At 44.5% G+C, this 9,731-nt stretch overlaps 1 pseudogene; it reads right to left on the bottom strand.

The window, feature by feature from the left end:
• Positions 1–6,058: 6,058 nt before the first annotated feature.
• Positions 6,059–8,932, bottom strand: LOC117094194 (annotated as a pseudogene).
• Between the last annotated feature and the right edge of the window lie 799 nt (positions 8,933–9,731).

Here is a 9,731-nt window from a genome sequence, read left to right on the forward strand (position 1 = left end):
CAAGATGAGGAGATCGAGACCATCCTGGCTAACACGGTAAAACCCCGTCTGTACTAAAAACTACAAAAAATTAGCCGGGCGCGGTGGCGGGTGCCTGTAGTCCCAGCTACTCGGGAGGCTGAGGCAGGAGAATGGCGTGAACCTGGGAGGTGGAGCTTGCAGTGAGCCGAGATCACGCTACTGCACTCCAGCTTGGGCGACAGAGCGAGACTCTGTCTCAAAAAAACACACACACAAAAACAAATGAATCCCAGAGCTTTGGGTTATCTTAGCTCTCCCTGAGAGAGCTATGTCTTAAGAAAATTTCTTGTGACAATAATACCTTAACCCAAAGCAAACATTTTCAAATGGTGGGAATAAGAGTCAGTGAAGCAAGTCAGTGAAAGAATTTGATTTTAGACAGAAACTCTTTCAACAAGTCACACCATAATAGCTCCTTCCAATTCTGCTGTACCGAGCTCTGGCCCAGGCTACAATCTTAACAACTGTATGGCTGTAAACAAGGTAGAACGTGGAGATTAAATTACCTGAATGACAGGAAATCTTTCTTGTGGAAGCAAGGACAAATGCTTTCATATTGCTGTGAGTATAGTAATGCTCAAGAGATATTTAATGTGCGAAATTTAAATAACACTCTGGGCTGGGCGCAGTGGCTTATGCCTGTAATCGCAGCATTTTGGGAGGCCGAGGTGAGAGGATCACCTGAGGTCAGGAGTTTGAGCCAGCCTGGCCAACAGAGTGAAACCCCGTCTCTACTAAAAACACAAAAATTAGCCAGGTGTGATGGCATGCATCTGTAGTCCCAGCTACTTGGGAGGCTGAGGCAGGAGAATCGCTTGAACACGGAAGGTGGAGGTTACAGTGAGCCGAGATTATGCCACCGCACTCCAGCCTGGGCGACACGGTGAGACTCCATCTCATAATAATAATAATAAAATAACACTCTGTAAAGGCTTAAAGAATGCAAGACATTTAAGGTTGCCTGTGTTTTCAGTAACCTGTCAACCCCGTTTCATTCTGTTTACTTAAATTCCCATTTAGATTTTAGAATACTTTTGCTTTATTTGCTGATTTAAATTTCTTTGTATTTTCCTTTCTTCTGGTTCATCTGGTCCTCTTGCTATTACTGACTTAATTAATTTCTTGGGCTCTGGCATCATGTTTCTTCCCACCAACAACTTTTTAAATGAATACTTCAGTTTTTGTAATCAATAAACTTTTGGTTTTCTTTACTAAGTAAATATGAAGGGGACACTGCTAAGCCTGTATCTTACAGAAAATTATACACAATCTTAGATGGCAAATAATTTGAAAATTAATCAAGGATCTAGATTTGCCAAGCTTAAGTGTGATTCAGGTATTCCTCCTCCCCTGGATTAATCTAAGCAGAGTCCTTCCCTAGCTGAGATTCTTTTTGTTACTGTTGTTTACCTTAGAGCTCTGCTCAAGTAAACGGTCTCTCTCTCTGTAAAAGGAATCTGGGTATGAGCTGCTAAGGAGTTACTTCTGCCCCCACATCATTAAATGGAAAAAAACGTGTATCAAGTAAAGTGCTATTTTATTTATTTTTTATTTATTTATTTATTTGAGACAGTTTCGCTCTTGTCTCTCAGGCTGGAGTGCAGTGGTACCATCTCGGCTCACTGCAACCTCCGCCTCCTGGGTTCAAGTGATTCTCCTGCCTCAGCCTCCTGAGTTGCTACAATTAACAGGCGCCCGTCACCACGCCCAGCTAATTTTTTGTATTTTTAGTACAGATGGGGTTTCACCATGTTAGCCAGGATGGTCTCAAACTCCTGACCTCAGGTTATCCGCCTGCCTCAGCCTCCCAAAGTGCTGGGATTACAGGTGTGAGTCACTGCGCCCGACTGTTTTTTATTTTTTGAGACGGGGTCTCACTCTCTCACCCAGGCTGCAGTGTAGTGGCATGATCTTGGCTTACTACAAACTCTGCCTCCCAGGTTCAAGTGCTTCTCGTGCCTCAGCCTCCCAAGTAACTGGGATTACAGGCGCTCACCACTACACTCAGCTAATTTTTGCCTGTTTAGTAGAGAACTGGGTTTCACCATGTTGGCCAGGGTGGTCCCAACCTCCTGGCCTCAAGTGATCCTCCTGCTTTGGCCTCCCAAAGTGGTTAAGATTACAGGAGTGAGCCACTGCCCCCGGTCTCCAAGTGAAGTGCTTTTATTTGTAATTATTCAGCTAAGCAAACAAATATGCTGGTTGCATATTAGACACATTCTGCAGCCTCCAAAAGCTTTCATAAAAATTAGAATAAGAAGTTGGTATAGAAATAGAGATGATTAAAAGGTTTTGGGGTCGGCATCTTTTCCTGTGTTCTTTTAAGATACTTTTTTTCTAGCTTTTATTTATTTTGTGGTAAAAATATGTAATATTAAGTGTGCCATTTTCAATATTTTAGAATTACAATTAAGTGTCATTAATTGTAGTCACAATATTGTGTGACTATCACTACTCTCTATTTCCAAAACCTTTCCATCACTACAAACAGAAACTCTGTACCCACTAAGTAATAATTCTCCATTCTTTTTTTCCCAGTCCTGGTAACCTCTATTCTGCTTTCTGTTTCTATAAATTTGTCAGCCGTTTTAAAAAGATGAGCTTTGGCAGCTGTGTGGATGGGAAATGGCCTAAGCAGGGTCCCCAACCGCTATGTCACGAACCAGTATTGGTCCATGACATGTTAGGAACCAAGCTGCACAGCAGGAGGTTCATCTGTATTTGACTGAATTATTATTTCTGAGAGCGAGAGTGGAGCTTCATCTATATTTACAGCTGCTCCCCATTGCTTGCATTACCACTGGAGCTCCGCCTCCTGTCAGATCAGCAGCAGCAGCAGTGGCGGCAGATTCTCATAGGATCCTGAACCTTACTGTGAACTGCACATGCAAGGGACCTAGGTTGCATGCTCCTTATGAGAATCTAATGCCTGATGATCTGTCACTGTCTCCCATCACTCCCATATGATACGATCTAGTTATAGGAAAACAAGCTCAGGGCTCCCACTGATTCTACATTAAGGTGATTTATGTAATTATTTCATTATATATTACAATATAATAATAGAAATAAGGTGCACAATAAATATAGTGTGCTTGAATCATCCTGATAACCATCTCCCCACCCACTGTCCCAGTCCATGGAAAGATTGTCTTGTGATGAAACCCATCCCTGGTGCCAAAATGATTGGGGACTGTTGGCCTAAGGAATGCAAAGGAATGAAACTTAGCTCTTTTCCTTCAGGTAATTGTAACAACATAATGTTTTGAAAATGATTCTTGTTAGTTTCTTTTTTGCTTTTCTCAGAACCCAATCTTTGCTGTAGTTGGCAGAGATGTTGATCAGGCTGGCAGAACTGGGATATGGAAAGGATACAAAAAGAAAATGCTACATGGTATTCAACTTTTGAAAACAAAATAGTATTATGCATGTCAGTAGCCTTGCAAGCAAGCTGAGTTTTCCTTTTTTTCTTTTTCTTTTCTTTTTTTTTTTTTGAGGTCTCACCATGTTACCCAGGCTGCAGCCCAGTGGCCCAATCATAGCTCACTGCAGCCTTGACCTCCAGGGGTCAAGCTATTCTCCCACCTCAGCCTCCTAAGTAACTGGAACTACAGATGTGCACCGCCACACCCAGCTAATTTTTTAAAATTATTATTTACAGAGATGAGGTCTCACTATATTGCCCAGGCTGATCTTGGATTCCTGGACTCAAGCAATCCTCCCTCCTCAGCCTCCCAAAGTGCTGGAATTACAGGCATGAGCCACCTCACCTGGCCACAAGCTGGGTTTTTATCTTAAGAGATGGTTTTTCTAAATTCCTTTTCCCCCTTTAATATATCACTTGCTGAAACAAAGTTTCGTGTTATTGAAAGGATATTCTTCTGTTTATGTTAGCAAAGCCACAAGTCTTGCTAATCAATGGTAGAAAGAGGCCTGACATGGTGGCTCACACCTGGAATCTAAGCATAATAATTTATGTAATTATTTCATTATATATTAGGGAGGCTGAGGCAGGAGTATCACTTGAGCCCAGTAATTCGAGACCAGCCGGGGCAACATGATGAAATTCAATCTCTACAAAAACTACAATCACAGCTCACTGCAGCCTTGACCTCCTGGGGTCAAGAGATTCTCCCACCTCAGCCTCCGGAGTAGCTGGAACTACAGATGTGGGTGGTGCACGCCTGTAGTCCCAGCGACTCCAGAGGCTGAGGTGGGAGGATCCCTTGAGCCCAGGAGGTCAAGGTTGCAGCAAGCCGTTATGGCACCACTGCACCCCAGCCTGGGTGACAAAGCGAGACCCTGTCACACATGCACACACACACTAGAGGGCAAATAGGTTAAGTTTGCCTGCAAGTAACAAAAATACTGCAGATAATAGTAGCCTCAAGGTAAGAGTTTGTTTCTTTGCCATATTCCGGAATTCATTAAAATAGTTGAAGTTGGCTGGGCATGTTAAATTTGCCTGCCAGTAACAAAAATACTACAGGATAATAGTAGCCTCAAGGTACAAGTTTGTTTCTCTGCCATATTCCAGAATTCATTAAAATAACTGAAGTTGGCCGGGTGCAGTGGCTCACGCCTGTAATCCTAGCACTTTGGGATGCCGAGGCGGGTGGATCACCTGAGATCAGGAGTTTGAGACTAGCCTAGCCAACATGGTGAAACCCTGTCTCTGCTAAAAATACAAAAATTAGCCAGGTGTGGCACATGCGTGTAATCCCAGCTATCAGGGAGGCTGAGGCAGGAGAATTGCTGGAACTCGGGAGGCAGTGGCTGCAATGAGCCGAGATCATGCCACTGCACTCCAGCCTGGGTGACACAGCGAGACTCCATTTCAAAAATAATAATAATAATAATAAAATAAAATAACTGAAGTCTACCAGATTGTCAGACCAAGTCTGTTATGGCATTCCATCGTGTTAGGGACTTAGGTTCCTTCTATCTTGCTATCTGCTGTGCCTCACAGAAGAGATAAAATCTACATTCCAGCCAGCTGGAAGACACATGGAGAAAGAAGAGCATATCATCTTTCTTTAAGCATACTTCCAGTAAATATACAATGTGTGGTAGAGAAGAAGAGATTTCTTTTTTTTTTTTTGAGACAGGGTCTTGCTGTATCACCCAGGCTGGAGTGCAGTCGTGCAACCTTAACCTTGGCTCACTGCAACCTCCGTCTTCTGGGTTCAAGCAATTCTCCTGCCTCAACCTCCCAATTAGCTGGTACTACAGGCAGGCACACCATGCCAGGCTACTTTTTTTGTATTTTTAGTAGAGACGGGGTTTCACCATGTTGGCCAGGCTGGTCTTGAACTCCTGACCTTAAGTGATCCTCCTGCCTTGGCTTCCCAAAGTGCTGGAATTACAACTGTGAGCCACCGTGCCTGACTGGGGAGAAGAGATTTCTTTCCTAACTCATTGCTAGGTTCATGGCTGAGGCTTCTATAATAAAAAATAAGAAAAACATACAAATTTATTCAGTAAGACTTTTATGTGACATAGGAGCCTTCCTAAGGAAGTGAAGACCAAAGAAACAGGTAAGCTTGTGTGTTTTTTTTTTATGCTTAGGTTTGACAAAGAAGTGGACAATTTTAAAGAAGTATGATTGAACAGAGAGGGTAGGATAAAATGATGATGACCTTATGGGAATTTGAAAGGCCTGTTTGTTCAGATTCAGTATGTTCCCTTTCCTTCAGGTATAGGAGGAGTACCTCTCAAATGGGGGTCTTATAACCTGCTTCAGGGGAGACAGGTCAGGGAAAATGAGAGTGACTTCCTACTTCCGCTGTTTTTTCAAATGCCAGGTGCCATATTTCAGGGTAGCATATCCTGAACCCCATCAGTATGTTTACATCCCATTGTGTAAAACTTAGTTATATGGCCATAACTAACTGCAAGGAAGCCAGACAGTAGGTGCTCTATCATTATGGAAGAAGGGGCATACAGATATTAAAGAATAACTAGCACTTTTTTCCACAGGAGGGGAGGTAGTTTAAAGAATGAGACTGCAAGATAGAGGGCACTACGGAATGGAGGGCTATAATGGAGGCTTCTGAAGAGGTTAAAGGCAATCATTGTGAGGGCAGTGAGTATCAAGAGTAGGTTAGGGGTCGGGCACAGTGGCTCATGCCTATAATCCTAGCACTTTGGGAGGCTGAGGCAGGGGGATCATCTGAGGTCAGGAGTTTGAGACCAGCCTGGCCAACATGGTGAAACCCCGTCTCTACTAAAAATACAAAAATTAGCCAGGAGTGGTGCATGCCTGTAATCCCAGCTACCCGGGAGGCTGAGGCAGGATAATCGCTGGAACCCGAGAGGCCGAGGCTGCAGTGAGCCGAGATTGTGCCACTGCACTCTAACCTGGGTAACAGAGTGAGACTCTATCACAAAAAAAAAAAAAAAAAAAGCAGGTTAGGCTCTGAGTACATCAAGAGGCTGGGAAATGGGTTTTGCTGGCTAAGAAAGTAACAAAGAAAATTTCTCTTTTCTATAACTGTGGCTAAGACTGGTCCTGTCCTGTCTTTGCCATAAACTATGTGGGAAATGACTTTCCTTCAGAAAATGAGTCCCTAAAGAGAAGGGAGCCTGATGACCATCTCTCTCCATGTTGCCTTGAAGAGCCAGGAGGTAGGAATAAGGGGAGTCAAGCAAGGCCTTAAGCAGACTCTAATACTCAAGCTGGCCCTGTTGCCTTTGGAAGAACGTGGCTCTGGTGAGTAGCAGCAGGTAGAGGTGTATAATCTGGGATATGTGCGGCTCTGATGCCTTCCATTTTAGAAAGGACTCTGCTTCCCTCTGGCCTTCAATTTATGCCACATAGGCACAGGGGCTACGTAACATAGTGGTTTACAGCAAGGATTTGGGAACCAGACTGGCCAGATTTGAACTCCAGCACTATTCCTTGATACCTCTGAAACTTGGGACAAGTAACTTAGTCACTATGCATGAAAAGCGATAATAATACTAGTACTTTCCTCATGCTACAAGACTACAAGATGTAATCAAGACCAGAAATATATAAGCACTGTAAAAACAATGTAAAACCAAATGAAAATTTTTCACTTGTATCTTCCAAAAATAAAAAAAAAAAAAGCTATTTGGGATTTTTATCTACTTTGTCCCTATAGTCTTATATATTGTTTCTCTTATGTCAGATTTCTAAGTGGTGGTTCTATTTTGGTTTTTTTACGAAGTTTTAATAAGTTTTTTTTTTTTTTTTGGCAGAGCTAGCTGAGGTTTTATTTTGGACCTCCCCAAAAAAGCAATTGAATTGTTTCGTAGCTGGAGGCATGGGGTAAAGGGGGTGCCCAGGCAGTAAACTCCACCCGTGTGTGGGCTGAGGGTTAGGGCTGAGCCTCAGGTGGGTCACCTGTTCCCTGTGCTCCCCTGCACAGTGGCCTCCCTCCTGGGCTCTGGGGCAGCTGCAGGCGGAGCAGGCTGGGAGGGGCTGCCGCAGCTGTTCAATGGGCAGGACTTCAGAGGACTCGGACACCAGCTTCCCATTGCAGTTCTCTGTCTTCTTCACGACCATGGCCCTGGTGGAGCTGGTGCGGCTGAAGGAGCTGGAGCCCACGCCAGAGCCAAAGCTGGAGCCCAGGCCATAGCTAAGGTCGGGGCTTGTGAGGCCCCCATAGGCCAAGCTCAGACCACCTGCATAGCTGCTGATGGTCTTCGTATGGTTACTCATGTTCTGCATCCCAGACTCCGGCCAGCTCTCCTCGCCCTCCAGCAGCTTCCTGTAGGTGGAAATCTCCATGTCTAGGGCCAGCTTGATGTTCATCAGCTCCTGGTACTCATGCAACTGCTGCACGTGTCCTGCTTGGCCTACTGCAGGGTGGCCTACAGCTCAGACAGCTTGGCGTTGACATCCTTAATGGCCAGCTCCCCACACTGCTCGGCATCTGCAATGGCGGCCTCCAGGGAAGCCCTCTGGCCTTTGAGACCCTCAGTCTCAGCCTGGAGCTGGCTGATGTTTGGGTTCATCTCAGAAATCGCAGTCTTTGTATGCCGCAGGTCATCCCCATGCTTCCCAGCCAGCATCTGCCGCTCCTCATACTTGATCTGGTACATGCTCTCGGCCTCAGCCCGGCTGTGGTTGGCAATCTCCTTGTACTATGCCTTGACCTCAGCGATGATGCTGTCCATGTCCAGGGAGTGGCTGTTGTCCATGGACAGCACCACAGACATGTCTGAGATCTGGAACTGCAGCTCCTGATCTCTTTATACAGCTGCCTGAGGAAGCTGATTTCATCAGTCAGCCCTTCCAGGCGAGACTCCAGCTCTACCTTGTTCATGTAAGCTTTATCCACATTCTTGATGAGAACAAATTCGTTCTCCATCTCAGTGTGCTTATTGATCTCATCCTTATACTTGTTTTTAAAGTCCTCCACCAGGTCTTGCATGTTGCCAAGCTCTGCCTCCAGCTTCAGCTTCTTCTGACCCAGAGTGTCTATGCCGCCTAAGGTTGTTGGTGTAACTCTCAAACATGTTGTCTGTATTGCTCCGAGCCATTCTGTTGCTGCAGGAGGCTCCACTTGGTCTCCAGCATCTTGTTCTGCTGCTCCAGGAACCGTACCTTGTCTATGAAGGAGGCGAACTTGTTGTTGAGAGTCTTGATCTGCTCCTTCTCTTGGGTGCACAAGGCCTGGATGTTGGGGTCCACCTCCAGGTTAAGGGGGCTCAGCAGGCTCTGGTTGACTGTGACGGTGGTGATGCCTCCCATGCTGCTGGCCCCACCATAGCCTCCACCCAGGCCACCCCAGAAGCTACTGTTGCCCACTCAGGAGAAGCTTGAGGAGCTGATGCGGGCACTGGACCCACTAGCATAGGAATGGCTGCTGAAGGCCTGGGGGCCAGAGGTAGATACCTTGTAGGACTTCTGGGTCACCCTGATGGACATGGTGGAGGCAGGAGTAGAATTAGGCAGACAACCAGGCGGAGATTCCAGAAGAAGTGGAGAAACTGCTGCTTATTAATAAGGTTTTTATAAGTATTGAATTAATTATAACACAATACATAGTAAAAAATCAAAGTTAGCCACTATGTATTAATATTATTATATTAGGGCTCATAGAACAAAATAGAGAAGATGGCTGAAAAAATGAAACTATAAGGAGTCTACTTAGGCTCAGAAAATAGATAGATGGTGATGACCTATAATCCTTTTAGAAGTTAATAGATGAATAAATACGGGTGGTTTTCAGTTGTGTTATCAGTTCATGCAATGGAAATAACCTTGAATCTATAGGAAATGACAGACACAAATGGGGTAAAGACTGAGTTACTGAATTATTTTTACAGTTGAGCAATATTAAATCCAAAAATGTTACTCTCTTGCTTATAGAACAGATCTATGCTTTTGGTTAGTCCCTTGCAGCAATTATGAAAATCACAAAACTGCAAGTAAAAAGCCAAGTTCAATTCAGATTTTCTTGGGAGTAAATATATGTGATCAAAACAGTACCATTATATCAAAGAGAAACAATATAAAGGGTTGTAGGGACAGAACAGATAAAACTCTTAAGTGTCTTTTTGTTTTCCTTTTTTTTTTTTTTTGAGATGGAGTCTCCCTCTGTAGCCCAGGCTGGAGTGCAGTGGTGCAATTTCAGCTCACTACAACCTCCACCTCCTGGATTCAAGTGATTCTCTTGCCTCAGCCTCCCAAGTAGCAGAGATTACAGGCACCTGCCACCACGCCGGATATATTTTTT

Source organism: Trachypithecus francoisi, unplaced genomic scaffold (assembly GCF_009764315.1).
Source record: "Trachypithecus francoisi isolate TF-2019V2 unplaced genomic scaffold, Tfra_2.0 Lachesis_group13, whole genome shotgun sequence".
NCBI classification, from domain to species: Eukaryota; Metazoa; Chordata; class Mammalia; order Primates; family Cercopithecidae; genus Trachypithecus; species Trachypithecus francoisi.